Source organism: Pleurodeles waltl, chromosome 10, assembly GCF_031143425.1.
Source record: "Pleurodeles waltl isolate 20211129_DDA chromosome 10, aPleWal1.hap1.20221129, whole genome shotgun sequence".
Classification (NCBI taxonomy): domain Eukaryota; kingdom Metazoa; phylum Chordata; class Amphibia; order Caudata; family Salamandridae; genus Pleurodeles; species Pleurodeles waltl.
In genome coordinates this window covers 990,820,873-990,836,914 of record NC_090449.1, presented here as the reverse complement: position 1 = coordinate 990,836,914, position 16,042 = coordinate 990,820,873, and positions in this window count along the sequence as shown.

Genomic DNA, 16,042 nt, shown 5'->3' with positions numbered 1-16,042 from the left:
GGACGTCCTGTAAGAAAGTAAACTAGTTTTCTTAGTGGCTGTTTGCTCCAAAAGTTGAGGTGATCACTATATCAACTATTCTTGTGGCAGCAACATTTCCATGGAGAAGACATACCCCTCAAGGTTACCTTTTGTACTTATCAGTGGGTTCAATTTCCAAACACTTGTGGTTGTCCTCAGTATACGATTCAGCTGATAAAGGTAAGGAGATGTGTTCTTGGATATAGTCCCCTGCATATTTTTCGAATGTATTTATTTTTGTTAACACTAAGGGCCTGATTTCGAGTGTGCCTGGAGGAGCTGTCATCTTCATGGCAACTGCAATTGGAATTACAATTTTACCGGATCACCTATAGGAAATCTCCCTATTTAATCATGTTCTCTACTGAGGTAGGCTCACTCTACCCCCTACCAAGGAGATTTGAGTCATAATCTTTGTTTTTAGCAGAATTACAACAAATGGAAAACTCTGTCACCAGTCTCTGCTGCCACTATGAATGTGTTGAGGAGGTACACAATCATTTAATACAGTCCTCATCTACTGGGTCTACTGTGGGGATTGCCTTACATGAGAAAAATATTTTAATCTGCTTCTCCTGTTGCGAACATTGTTTCCAATGCAGAGATTTGCAAGGGGAAATTCCCCAATATGATGTGAAATTTTGGCAGATAAAAATAGCAATACAGTTATATGTTGGCAATGACTTTATACCATTTAATGTCACAAATATAAGCAAATGAGGTCAGTTTAGCATAACAGAATTTTCACTGACTGGTAGAACTCGAAAATAGAGGTTATTGGACTCATGCCGAAATTAATGCATGTACCATTGATTTGGGTGGGGAATTTCGATTATTGGCCTCCAGTAACTCATGATTCATTAAGTTATTATATTTCAATATTGTTAGCAGACATTTTTATTAACATTAGGTTTTGCCTAGATGCTTAAAAATGCAACTTACTGTCCCTTACTGACTATTTCATTCACTTTGATAATAAAAATTAGTAATATCTTGAAAATGTAATACCTACATCCTTAACAGTATCATGTGCAGTGGCTGACCTACAAATCTGTACGATCCCTTCAAGAAAATCTAAATATCTAAATGTCAATATTGATCTGAGTTTTTAAAGCATCGTGCATGAAGGCTGTTGTTTAGGGGAACTGAGGCTTTCTGTTTTGAAAGTCAATCTTTACTTTTAATCAGATTATGCTTGCCTAGAATTGAAAGTTAATTTGTTGTATATTGGCCGAATTACTCTGTGACCTGCACTCAGCGTCTTAAACAATGGAATTCTCCATATCTCTGCACTCAAAAAGCCACCTAATATAAAATGAGAATTGAAGTCTCTTCACTCAGCCTTCATCACTAACAGTCCATAGAATAAAATATATATATATATATATATATATATATATATATATATATATATATATATATATATATACATATATATGTATATATATATATATATATATATATATATATATATATATATATATATATATATATATATATTATAAACACTTCCCAAGAAAAGAAAAATCGGTTTATGTCAGGCCTGAAATAAACAGATTTTTGCACTTTTGGTGATATATATATATATATATATATATATATATATATAAAGTCTCACTGCTCAGTCCTGCAGACACATTGTTACATCCACCAAAGCAGAGCCAGTGCGAGCAGTGGGTGTAGGCCCCCCTACATATCATCCCAAGGCAGCAAAACCACGAAGGCTCGCCCTCCAAAGGTAATTCTCCAACAAAATGTATTGGCAATACTTTTCGACCTAACAATCTTCTCCACAGCATATACCGAAACATGCACTATTACCCAAATAAATACATAAGAAACAATAGGTACAAAAGAAACACTCCCAACATAAGGAAACAGGAGATATTTCTGGAAAAAAAAACAGATAAGTGAAAAAAATTCAGAAGATTCTTTGCGTGTGATAATATTTAGAAAGATACACTATCATTTTCAACAGTACTTTACATCAACCACTATGACTAATATTAAATCCCAAATGATATGAAATCTCCATTTTATTGACATATACAGACATTTTGAATATGGTAATGACCCAGTGACCTTTACATACAATCACATTACAAAGTCCATGCTCATGGTCAAAGAGAATACAAAGCTAATTTTTCGTAAATTTCTTCTAAATAAAAAAATGAAATAAAATAAAACAAATGTAGATAACTGCAAATGTCAAGTTGTCAATTATCATTGCTATCCAACAACCATCCTGAGAGAGAAGAAAACAATCAACATTAATTCTGCACTCAGCATCACATAGTGATGAGGCAAAATGACAGAAGCTCCAAAATTCCAGCAATTATTAATAACCAATAAGTATATATATAGTTAATTGTCACAAAGATCAGCAGTGAATTTAATAGAAAGAATCCTAAATATCATCCAGTAATCTGATTGAAGCACTTGGGCGTTGAAATTAACCAAGATGGACTAAAAGTCCCTGATTACGGGTTTGTCGGACAGGAGCGCATGCACGTCAGACTCCTGACTGGGAGGCCTCCACTGTAGTGGCAATCTCCCACCTGCCCCAATATGACTTTCCTGCTGGGTTGACCGGCAGAAACCAAGGTTTCGCATGATCACCTCAGTGGGAAAGTGGCACAAGCATTGTCACTGGCTCGTAATTGAACTGGTGGCAATGCTGCTGTCTGCAGGGTGCACCAGCACCCTTTCAATGAGCATTATCTGCACATCAGACAGTGCACATTATGAGGGTGCTGGGCAGGGGGACCCCTGCACTGCCCATGTCCTCGGCAGTGCAGGGACCCCTTCTGTGGCTCCCTGAACTTGTTCTCCATCAGCCTTTTTCAATCAGCAGGGTAGAGCTGAGGTCATTGACGCCCTTGCTGATTGGAACCTGCACTACGGTCAGCCTGTCGGGATCTCTGATCCTGGCAGAGATTGCAGTGGATTGGCGGGGCTGCCCGCCAAGCTCGTAATGTGGCTGTCTGAGGACCACCACATTCGTAATCAGGCCCAAAGCTCTCCATCCAGATTGAGACCCCGGGGATATTTGCTGCTGAGATGGATGATATACTCTTATTCTAGTATTGTGAGACTCCTCTCCCTGTCCCCACCGTGGGGATTTTGGGTCACCCTGTTAATACCAAAAAGTGACAAAGATTTAAGGTTCTTTCGATGGAAGCAGTTTCAATGTTTGGCAACAGGATAGGTTTGATTATCATTCTTAATGGCTCACACATGCTCTAAAATTCTTTTCTGAAATTGTACAGTACTGTTGACGCAGATATGCTAATTAGAAATTATTTAAAATGCGTATATGTTATGATTTATGAGAGTTCATAGAAAAATGAATCGTAGAGAAAACCAATGTGCATGGTTTTGGAAAATGTGCCGACGGGGTATGTCATCCATATATACGAACTTGTACTAAAAGAACTAAAAATGCGTGAAATTATGAAAATGTGTACTAATGATGTAGTAATATGCCATAATGAGATGAATAACCTATGTCTTATATTATATTGTAGAAGCTCACTTAGCCAAAGCTGTGGCCTACTTGTTAGGCCTCATGCAGAAGTAGAATTAATAAATGTACACTGTAGAAGTTGCTAGTGCCTATGAACCGACCATGAACTGTGTGCTTAGCTAGAAGTTTCTGCAATGTACCGATTGACAGGAGATGAAGAAGTCAAATTGATACAATTATGTGTGGAGTAGGCTGAATGTACTTTCCCAGGACTAGAACAATAGAGGCACTGACTGAAGAGAAACATGCAACATTTTTGATACCTGGAGAGCCGGATGATGAGGGCATTGAACCAATCCATGAGCTGAGAAAGACAAAATACTAGAACTCATAGATATGTAGAATAAAAAGAATTGGGTAACGTCACCTATGGAGGACTGATTGACCCATTAGGAATTAGGGGGATGGACTGAAAAACTCTAATAAAAATTCATGACAAGGGGCTAAAACTTCAAAATTTAGGCAGATGCGGGAGATGCAAGGAAAGAATTGATGACATCAAGAGACGAGGTTCGAGATTCTGTCATTGGGCTCATGCTATAGAGTGCCTGATGCGTTGCTGATCGATTGATGACCTCGGGACGAAGACAGATTGTTGCTGATCCATTTTGTGGATAGGTAGCTATGACAATGTGACTGATGAACCTTTATGCCTTTCTTTCTAGGTACCAACTGCGCTGTTTTTATAATTATTCTCTTAGCTAGATGTTTTCAAAATTCATGTTTTCTAAATTGTTTTGCATGAAGTCCCACATGCTAATGCTAATTTGGGTTAAGTAAGGGTCTTTTGGGGTGATTTTGACAATGACAAATGATTGACAGACTGATTTGCTGAACTCTTCTATTAATGCTGCAATTTCATCTTTGTTGGGCTATGTGGAAGCATTGGAGCATATGTTTTCCCAAGTTCTGATTAGAATATGTTATTGGTGGTCATTAATGAATTTATTTTGAGTTGATTGAATAAAAGTTGATCTAACCTGATGACCTAGCATTGTAACTAATAGGGAAATAAAATTGCTAAAACGTATAATTGAGTTGTGATTATTCATGAAATGTTGATATATTTTCTCATGCTTAATGATTCTCGTAGTGGTTGTTGATCGATTACATTGATAATTGATGTTCATCGATTACTACGTAGCTAGAACACTTCATGCGATCCAAAAGGTTCATTGGCCTATACGCATCCCCTTGTAAGTTTAATTACTAAGGACCAGGCGCACTTGCAGTACATAAACACAGAAGTCACTGTTACAAGTAATTAACTTACCTATTTCCATTACCTGCCCTGTAAGTAATCTATAGAACTTACAATTCTTACTACCCTTGCAGTGTCATGTTGGCTCTCTTTATAACAATGAGACTGCTGGATTCGGGTGGCAGTACCAGCGAATTGTGGGGAACTCCACTCCATGTGACAACTGTTGGTCTAACCCTTCCCGCCAGCTACCAGTCCCTCACCAGTAACCTAAAATAAAGGTGATTTGTGCCAGCCATGTGCATGACTTTTTGATTTTTCAGGGAAATCGTGGTGGAACAGTTCTTGCTCTTTTCTCTGAGTTACATTCTTCTTACACATACAAAGACAAGGTTGAAGCAGGAATTAGTTCAATTAATTTTATGGAATCAGTTGCATTCTAGATAAAAAGGCATGTAATGTAATGATAAGGATAATGAAACATGAGAATAGCAGAGTGGTGATGAAAAAAATGAAACATAAGAAAGGTTCTACCATAGTGTCACATTGCTCTTTTTTAGAATTCCTACTTACACCACTAAAGTCCTATACTAGAGAACAGCAGTGTTAGCCCTAATCCGCCCTTCACGACTCCTGGGAAGACACCATCCCCCATACTTGAATATGCTAGTAGCGAAGAGGGCTGTTGGTCCACCGAGAGTCTTCTCCCATGTAGGAGAAAAAAAGATATCTAGTCTCAGTAGACCTCTGCAATGAATGGAATAGCATACAGCAGAAACCTCTGGCTGGAAGTTCCCTCTAGAGTATATGGGGCACAGAGGTGTTTTATAATAAAACTTCTGGTGTTCTAAGAGAACTGCCTTAACATAAATACATGTATGTTTCCATGAAATGTCAGGGAATTTGATGTTTTACTTTACACCAACAGCATTATAATGTAGAGGCTTGAGCAAAGCACAGAGTGAACATGTTGTGATAAAAAAAATAAAAAAATTCTAAGAGGAGCAAAAAACAGATAAAAGAATAAGAACATCACCACAAAATCAAGCTTCTGTTAAAACAATAAAATTAATTGTTTTCCATGCTAAAGGGCAAAAGCTGCAGGCCTATGGCTAACATAACATGCCCATAAAATGCTGCTAAAATAGCCTCACAACAGCAGACCTTGCATCTGCTGCATTTTATAAAAAACCTTGTTGTTCATGTAGCCAGCCCTCTCTTCTCTGTGTGCATATATGACTGCACACCAAAATGTACATAGTTGACCTAGACGCGCTGCATGTTATCAGTGGATGTGTGGATATGACCTTACCTATTGTAGGGTCTAATTTAACCAAATGCCAGTGTTTACTCAACATAATTCTCACTTGATTGGATTCACTGTTATAAGTAGTGATGACCCTAACCTGGCACTCAGTCTCTTTGTGCTGTTCAAACAATATGCCCTCCCTGGGTAGTTTCTTGGCCTTTTCACAGGCAGTTTGTAGTACCGTTTTGGGGTAACTTCTGTGTCTAAATCTAGTAACCATCCTCTTTTCTTCATTTTTGTATAAGGCAAGAGTACTGTATTTACGTTTGGCATTGATTCATTCCCCAACGGGGATGCTCCACTTGAGCTCCTAGGGGTGGCTACTGCAAGCATTTAAAATGGTATTTTCAGCACTACTGTTAGGGTACAAACTGGTCTCAATTTTGTCCTTCCCTACTTCAACATGGACATTCAGAAAATCCATTTGAATGGGGTATATTCTGTGAGTAAATCTCAAATTTATATTAGTTCCATATATATATTCAAAGAATTTCTCTAACTTCTTTGTCGGCTCATCTCATATTATAAACAAGTCATCTATATAACAGTTCCACAATTTTATGTGTTTAGGTCAGACACCATTCTCCTCTGTCCACACCTTCTACTGTTCCACCAACCTATAAAAATCCCAGCATAACTCAGTGCAAAACATCTCCCCATTGCGGTTGCGATGAGTTGCCTGTAACAAATGTCTTTGAAAAGGACAAAATTGTTTTCTGGGCAAAAGCTTAAAATGTGAAGCAACATGTGTGAATGATCATACAGAAAAATGGGTTGATCCCTACAAAAGTGCTTAATTGTTTGTTCCTCTACAGCATGGGCTATGCAGGTATATAGGTAAACCAATTCAATAGTCACAAAAAATTATTGGTATCTCAGAAATTTTAGTCAGAAAACCAGTACTATTCTTACAACAGCTAGCTAAACTCAAGACATAGGGCAATAGGAAAACATCAAAATCCATCGATGTATGTTCCAATAAGATATTATTGGCCACGTTTATAGGCCTATCTGCGGGATTCACCTTGTCCTTATGGATCTTAGGAAGCTTATGCAAACAAAGAAAATCGGTTTGGAAACATACAAAAGCTGATATTCTTCATTATTCGAAAGACCTCTGTCCCTCTAGCCATGTAATAATGTATGATGCGCCACTGCTCCACAGTGGCCTGTTTGTATTTATTATGTGTAGTCATCTCATAGCTGTCTGTGGCTTGCAACTGTCTATGGGCCTCCTGTGTGTACTTGTTTATATACCATAGAACAATATTGCCCCTCTTATCAGACAGTTTTCTGAAAAGAGTTGGATCTTTTCTCAAAGCATCCAGGGTCTGTCTTTGACCCAACATGAGATTGCTGACATAGGCATTAAGCGTTCACTGCTAATTGTGCATGAAGTCAAGAGTGACTACTTCTTGAAAATGTTATCATGTGGTATGAGGGATTACAGCTGGATTTTGGCCTAAAATCACTCTCACTTAGTCTGTCAATCTCCAGCCCCAAAGAGCATAAGAGGTCCCTTTCAGAAGACCAATCCACACAGTCCAGTTCGCTCAACATAGCCAATCCCTCCATGTCCCCAATGCCTGAGTTATCAAAGGTATGATCAGTAACAGGTGTCACATAAGAAACAACAGAATCACTCTGTTGCCTCTTTTGTTGTTGCATATTAAACTTCATTAATTTCGATTTGTGTACAAGCAAGAATAAATACATGTGTATGTAAGTAAATCAAAATTAGCACTGGGGCAAAATGTCAAGCCGAACCTTAAAAGTGATTCCTCCTGGGTAGTCAGTTCATGTGAATATAAATTAATGATGTTCAAATCATCACCCATTATTTCTTTTTGGTTTGCCGTGTTGATCTCCCTTGTGGCATGATGTCTTTTGATTTTGACCCTCCTCTTCGTGTTTTCAAGCTCGTCTGTTGCTTCCGAATCTTCCTGCTATGATTTTTCCATGACCCTGGTTGATTTAAAAAAAATTGTACTCCTCTAAGGATGAAAAGGGCATGTTTTTGTTAGCTGAGCCAGATGTCTCTTCCAAATCTGAATGAATATCAGAGCATGATTGTGATGTGACAATTTCCTGCTGTCTCAAAGAGCCTACTTGTTTAAACTGTCTGATAGCACCATCTTATTTCTGACTAAAAAGTCAAAATGCCTTCATTTGCATAATCCTGATTTTCCCTCAAGAATCTTCGTCTCTTCTTCATTTTTATCTCATCCTTATATTTGATGATTCCCTTTTCCATCTGTACTGGAAAAGCCAATATATCTTCCTGGGATGGATGCTTACCAAGGAGTACTTTGAGCTTTTGAATTTCCCTAATGACATGTTACAACTCTGATTTAGCATATTTAGACTACAGGCCCATCATGCTCTTGAACGTGGCCTCCATTAATTGTGGCCACTCATCTAATAGCTTGGGGTGTGGGTTTGGACAAGTCAGAGTGATCAGACTGTGAAGACCTCTAGCTATCCTACCAACATCCTGAACAGATTGCAAACATGGGCAGAAGAAAAGAGAGCTTTATCTTCTGTCCAATACGGATTCCGGAAAGGTATTGGGACAGTGGAACAAAGCCTGAATCTAAGTATTATCATAGGAAAGTATACAAGGATTAGAGAAGGTAATCTGCACCTGGCTTTCATTGACCTATCATCAGCATTTGACTGTGTACTACATGACAAGTTATGGGATACCTTAAGCAGCATGGGGGTAGAACCAGCCATAATTCAGTTTATACGAGACATGTACACAGGGTGCAGAGCAAGAGTGAGGTACGGCCTAAAGGGGGAAAGTACTCGCCCTTTTGGCATATTTAGAGGTGTGCGCCAAGGCTGTGTTCTTGCCCCGTTCCTGTTCTCGATGTATATAAATAACTTAGAAAATGTGTTGGCTAGTAACTGCAAAGATCTACCCCAAATAGGCAATCGCGCTGTCCCGGTCTTACTTTATGCAGATGATGCAGTTTTAATGGCCAGGACCCCGTTAGCCTTACAAAAACTTTTAACTACTTGTATTACATTTATGTCACAATTGGGTCTTACTGTCAATCGCTCAAAAACGTTCATTATGAACTGTGGTGGGAAACGCGGCAAATCCTATAACATTACAACCGCGGATGGGAGAGTAGAAACTGCGCGTACCTTTTCCTATCTGGGCATAATGTTTGACAATCAGGGCTTCTGGGCTAATTGTAGGAAGACAAAAAAAGCCCAGCTTATAAAAACAACGATGGCTCTAAGGCTTTTTTCCAAAAGGATAGGGGGGATTGCCCTGCCAAATATGATAAAAATGTACAAAGCTAAGTGCCTCCCAGCCGCCACATATGGGTCCGGTATTTGGGGATACACCGATTGTAATCTGGTGCTGACGGTTGAAAATGATTTTATAAGATATCTATTGATGGTACCAAAAGGTACTTCATCATACATAATTCATTCAGAACTGGGGTTCCCCTTTATTACCGACTTGATAAAGATTCAACCCTTACTGCTATGGCACAAAATTTGGACCTCGGAACATACTGAACTAAATAAGGCCATTTTGACCGACTGCATGGAGTCTATATACGCAATAAGGGTGCCTTGGCTAAGATACATTATGACTTTTTTTGAAAACATGGGCAATAAAGCTTATTACACAAATCCAGCTTTGCTGGTAACAATCTCTAGGAAGGATCTGAGTGCTCTGGAATTAAAATATCTAGAAGATTTACGATGGGAGGTCGAATCAAAAAAGCCCACCGTCATTCACAATCAAATAATCTTGTCGACGGAGGCCATTCAGCCTTATCTGACGAATGTGATAAATCCCCGCATCGTTTTGTTCTCACCAGACTGAGGCTAGATATATTCCACCGTCTAGTGACCTTCCCAACTATGAATGACTGGAGCACCACCTTGAAGGCCTGCCCATGTGATGCAAAGGCACCACAAACCACAATCCATGTGGTTTTATTTTGCAAATTTTACGCCAAGCAAAGAAAGCGCTTAGTAGCCCCTCTTCTAAGGCTAATCAATCTCCCTCAGTGTCGTACCGCGATTGCCAGCCTCCAGGTGCTATCATCCATTGAGATGTGCGGAACCTTGGCCAATTTTTTATGCTCCGTATTAAACACAAGAATGCGCATGGGGGTAGCAATATAACTTGAATTATTTTATCTAACGGTTCGTATCTAGATTTTTTTTTTTAAAGAACTTTTAACATTTTTTTTTCATGTATGGATCTTTTATTATTGTAAATCATTAAGATTTTAGCTTATTTATTGTATTTATCGTATAATAAAATGTAAAATATTTGTTACTTTTATGACTTGCTGAAAGTCGAATAAAGTTTTTTTTGTACTTTATCCTCCCAACTTCAATATAATTCCCCAAAGATGTTGATTTCAACCACCTGTTAACTTCTATTTTATTTCATTTCTCATATTGAAATAAATACTATTTCAAAGTCTTACTTATTTCTTTTTCACCACCCATGTTAAGACCCACAGTCTCTAGAGAGCCATCACCATCCTCATTGTTGGAGGCTGGTTAATAGTAGAGGTAAGTACCTACCTATCACTAGCAATAATACCACCAGACAGTGTTAGGCTCAGGCAAGGTCTCAAAACTTCAGCCCCTTACTCAACTCTTGGTAGCTTGGCAATGAGCAGGCAGGCTTAACTTAGGCGACCGGTATGTAAAGCATTTAAATACACTGATACAGTAAATAAGTAAGACACAACACAAAATACAAATACCACACTAATTTGTAAAAATTGAAAATATGTTTGTCTTGTAAATGACACTAAAATGACAAAAATCCAATATGGGGAACCTGTGTTATGAATTTTTAAAGAATACTTTAAAAAAATGGGTATTAGGACAAAAAATTAAATCAAAAATATTGAGTTGAACAAATTTCAAGATTTTATCATCATGACACAGTAATATCATGAGCCAAAATATCTTTGACAGAAATGTTGTTTTAAGGTAAGAATTTTTTTTTTAGTTTCTTCTTGTGTTTAAATTGTATTATAATTGTATATGTTTTATTTTGTTTGTGTACTTGATAATGTTTTAACCCCTTCGCTGCCAGGCCTTTTCCCCCTCCTGTGCCAGGCCTTTTTTTGCCTATTTGGGGCAGTTCGCGCTTAGGCCCTCATAACTTTTTGTCCACATAAGCTAACCAAGCCAAATTTGCGTCCTTTTTTTCCAACATCCTAGGGATTCTAGAGGTACCCAGACTTTGTGGGTTCCCTTGAAGGAGGCCAAGAAATTGGCCAAAATACATTGAAAATTTCGTTTTTTTTAAAAACAATGGAAAAAGTGGCTGCAGAAGAAGGCTTGTGGATTTCCCCCTGAAAATGGCATCAACAAAGGGTTTGTAGTGCTAAACTCAGCAGCTTCCTAGCTTTCAGGAACAGGCAGACTTGAATCAGAAAACCCAATTTTTCAACACAATTTTGGCATTTTACTGGGGCATACCCCATTTTTGCAATTTTTTGTGCTTTCAGCCTCCTTCCAGTCAGTGACAGGAATGGGCATGAAACCAATGCAGGATCCCAGAAACCTAACCATTTCCGAAAAGTAGAGAAAATTCTGAATTCAGCAAGGGGTCATTTGTGTAGATCCTACAAGGGTTTCCTAGAGAAAATAACCGCTGAAAAAGAAAAATATTGAAATTGAGGTGAAAAAAACATCAATTTTTCTCTACGTTTTACTCTGTACCTTTTCCCTGCAATGTCAGATTATGGAAAGCAATATACCGTTACGTCTGGTGGACTCCTTTGGTTGCGGGGATATATAGGGCTTGTAGGTTCATCAAGAACCCGAGGAACCCAGAGCCAATAAATGAGCGGCACCCTGCAGTGCGTTTTCATTCTATACCGGGTATACAGCAATTCATTTGCTGAAATATAAAGAGTAAAAAATTGCTATCAAGAAAACCTTTGCATTTCCAAAAAGGGCACAAGATAAGGTGTTGAGGAGCAGTGGTTATTTGCACATCTCTGAATTCCGGGGTGACCATACAAGCATGTGAATTATAGGGAATTTCTCAAATAGATGTCTTTTTTACACACTCTCCTATATTTGGAAGGAAAAAATGTAGAGAAAGACAAGGGTCAATAGCACTTGTTTTGCTAATCTATGTTCCCCCAAGTCTCCCGATAAAAATGATACCTCACTTGTGTGGGTAGGCCTAGCGCCGGCGACAGGAAACACCCCAAAGCGCAACGTGGACACATCCTAAATTTTGGTAAAAAACAGAGGTGTTTTTTGCGAAGTGCCTACCTGTAGATTTTGGCCTCTAGCTCAGCCGGCACCTAGGGAAACCTACCAAACCTGTGCATTTCTGAAAACTAGAGACCTAGGGGAATCCAAGGAGGGGTGACTTGCGGGGCTCGGACCAGGTTCTGTTACCCAGAATCCTTTGCAAACCTCAAAATTTGGCTAAAAAAACACATGTTCCTCACATTTCTGTGGCAGAAAGTTCTGGAATCTGAGAGGAGCTACAAATTTCCTTCCACCCAGCGTTCCCCCAAGTCTCCCGATAAAAATGATACCTCACTTGCGTGGGTAGGCCTAGCGCCGGCGACAGGAAACACCCCAAAGCGCAACGTGGACACATCCTAAATTTTGGAAAAAAACAGAGGTGTTTTTTGCGAAGTGCCTACTTGTAGATTTTGGCCTCTAGCTCAGCCGGCACCTAGGGAAACCTACCAAACCTGTGCATTTCTGAAAACTAGAGACCTAGGGGAATCCAAGGAGGGGTGACTTGCGGGGCTCGGACCAGGTTCTGTTCCCCAGAATCCTTTGCAAACCTCAAAATTTGGCTAAAAAAACACATGTTCCTCACATTTCTGTGGCAGAAAGTTCTGGAATCTGAGAGGAGCTACAAATTTCCTTCCACCCAGCGTTCCCCCAAGTCTCCCGATAAAAATGATACCTCACTTCTGTGGGTAGGCCTAGCGCCGGCGACAGGAAACACCCCAAAGCGCAACGTGGACACATCCTAAATTTTGGAAAAAAACAGAGGTGTTTTTTGCGAAGTGCCTACTTGTAGATTTTGGCCTCTAGCTCAGCCGGCACCTAGGGAAACCTACCAAACCTGTGCATTTCTGAAAACTATAGACCTAGGGGAATCCAAGGAGGGGTGACTTGCGGGGCTCAGACCAGGTTCTGTTACCCAGAATCCTCAGCAAACCTCAAAATTTGGCTAAAAAAACACATGTTCCTCACATTTCTGTGGCAGAAAGTTCTGGAATCTGAGAGGAGCTACAAATTTCCTTCCACCCAGCGTTCCCCCAAGTCTCCAGATAAAAATGATACCTCACTTGCGTGGGTAGGCCTAGCGCCGGCGACAGGAAACACCCCAAAGCGCAACGTGGACACATCCTAAATTTTGGAAAAAAACAGAGGTGTTTTTTGCGAAGTGCCTACCTGTAGATTTTGGCCTCTAGCTCAGCCGGCACCTAGGGAAACCTACCAAACCTGTGCATTTCTGAAAACTAGAGACCTAGGGGAATCCAAGGAGGGGTGACTTGCGGGACTCGGACCAGGTTCTGTTACCCAGAATCCTTTGCAAACCTCAAAATTTGGCTAAAAAAACACATGTTCCTCACATTTCTGTGGCAGAAAGTTCTGGAATCTGAGAGGAGCTACAAATTTCCTTCCACCCAGCGTTCCCCCAAGTCTCCCGATAAAAATGATACCTCACTTGCGTGGGTAGACCTAGCGCCAGCGACAGGAAACACCCCAAAGCGCAACATGGACACATCCTAAATTTTGGAAAAAAACAGAGGTGTTTTTTGCGAAGTGCCTACCTGTAGATTTTGGCCTCTAGCTCAGCCGGCACCTAGGGAAACCTACCAATCCTGTGCATTTCTAAAAACTAGAGACCTAGGGGAATCCAAGGAGGGGTGACTTGCGGGGCTCGGACCAGGTTCTGTTACCCAGAATCCTTTGCAAACCTCAAAATTTGGCTAAAAAAACACATGTTCCTCACATTTCTGTGGCAGAAAGTTCTGGAGTCTGAGAGGAGCTACAAATTTCCTTCCACCCAGAGTTCCCCCAAGTCTCCCGATAAAAATGATACCTCACTTGCGTGGGTAGGCCTAGCGCCGGCGACAGGAAACACCCCAAAGCGCAACGTGGACACATCCTAAATTTTGGAAAAAAACAGAGATGTTTTTTGCGAAGTGCCTACCTGTAGATTTTGGCCTGTAGCTCAGCCGGCACCTAGGGAAACCTACCAAATCTGTGCATTTCTGAAAACTAGAGACCTAGGGGAATCCAAAGAGGGGTGACTTGTGGGGCTCGGACCAGGTTCTGTTACCCAGAATCCTTTGCAAACCTCAAAATTTGGCTAAAAAAACACATGTTCCTCACATTTCTGTGGCAGAAAGTTCTGGAATCTGAGAGGAGCTACAAATTTCCTTCCACCCAGCGTTCCCCCAAGTCTCCCGATAAAAATGATACCTCGCTTGCGTGGGTAGGCCTAGCGGCGGCGACAGGAAACACCCAAAAGCGCAACGTGGACACATCCTAAATTTTGGAAAAAAACAGAGGTGTTTTTTGCGAAGTGCCTACCTGTAGATTTTGGCCTCTAGCTCAGCCGGCACCTAGGGAAACCTACCAAACCTGTGCATTTCTGAAAACTAGAGACCTAGGGAATCCAAGGAGGGGTGACTTGCGGGGCTCGGACCAGGTTCTGTTACCCAGAATCCTTTGCAAACCTCAAAATTTGGCTAAAAAAACACATGTTCCTCACATTTCTGTGGCAGAAAGTTCTGGAATCTGGGAGGAGCTACAAATTTCCTTCCACCCAGCGTTCCCCCAAGTCTCCCGATAAAAATGATACCTCACTTGCGTGGGTAGGCCTTGCGCCGGCGACAGGAAACACCCCAAAGCGCAACGTGGACACATCCTAAATTTTGGAAAAAAAACAGAGGTGTTTTTTGCGAAGTGCCTACCTGTAGATTTTGGCCTGTAGCTCAGCCGGCACCTAGGGAAACCTACCAAACCTGTGCATTTCTGAAAACTAGAGACCTAGGGGAATCCAGGAGGGGTGACTTGCGGGGCTCGTACCAGGTTCTGTTACCCAGAATCCTTTGCAAACCTCAAAATTTGGCTAAAAAAACACATGTTCCTCACATTTCTGTGGCAGAAAGTTCTGGAATCTGAGAGCAGCTACAAATTTCCTTCCACCCAGCGTTCCCCTAAGTCTCCCGATAAAAATGATACCTCACTTGCGTGGGTAGGCCTAGCGCCGGCGACAGGAAACACCCCAAAGCCCAACGTGGACACATCCTAAATCTTGGGAAAAAACAGAGGTGTTTTTTGCGAAGTGCCTACCTGTAGATTTTGGCCTCTAGCTCAGCCGGCACCTAGGGAAACCTACCAAACCTGTGCATTTCTGAAAACTAGAGACCTAGGGGAATCCAAGGAGGGGTGACTTGCGGGGCTCGGACCAGGTTCTGTTACCCAGAATCCTTTGCAAACCTCAAAATTTGGCTAAAAAAACACATGTTCCTCACATTTCTGTGGCAGAAAGTTCTGGAATCTGAGAGGAGCTACAAATTTCCTTCCACCCAGCGTTCCCCCAAGTCTCCCGATAAAAATGATACCTCACTTGCGTGGGTAGACCTAGCGCCGGCGACAGGAAACACCCCAAAGCGCAACGTGGACACATCCTAAATTTTGGAAAAAAACAGAGGTGTTTTTTGCGAAGTGCCTACCTGTAGATTTTGGCCTGTAGCTCAGCCGGCACCTAGGGAAACCTACCAAACCTGTTCATTTCTGAAAACTAGAGACCTAGGGGAATCCAAGGAGGGGTGACTTGCGGGGCTCGGACCAGGTTCTGTTACCCAGAATCCTTTGCAAACCTCAAAATTTGGCTAAAAAAACACATGTTCCTCACATTTCTGTGGCAGAAAGTTCTGGAATCTGAGAGGAGCTAAAAATTTCCTTCCACCCAGCGTTCCCCCAAGCC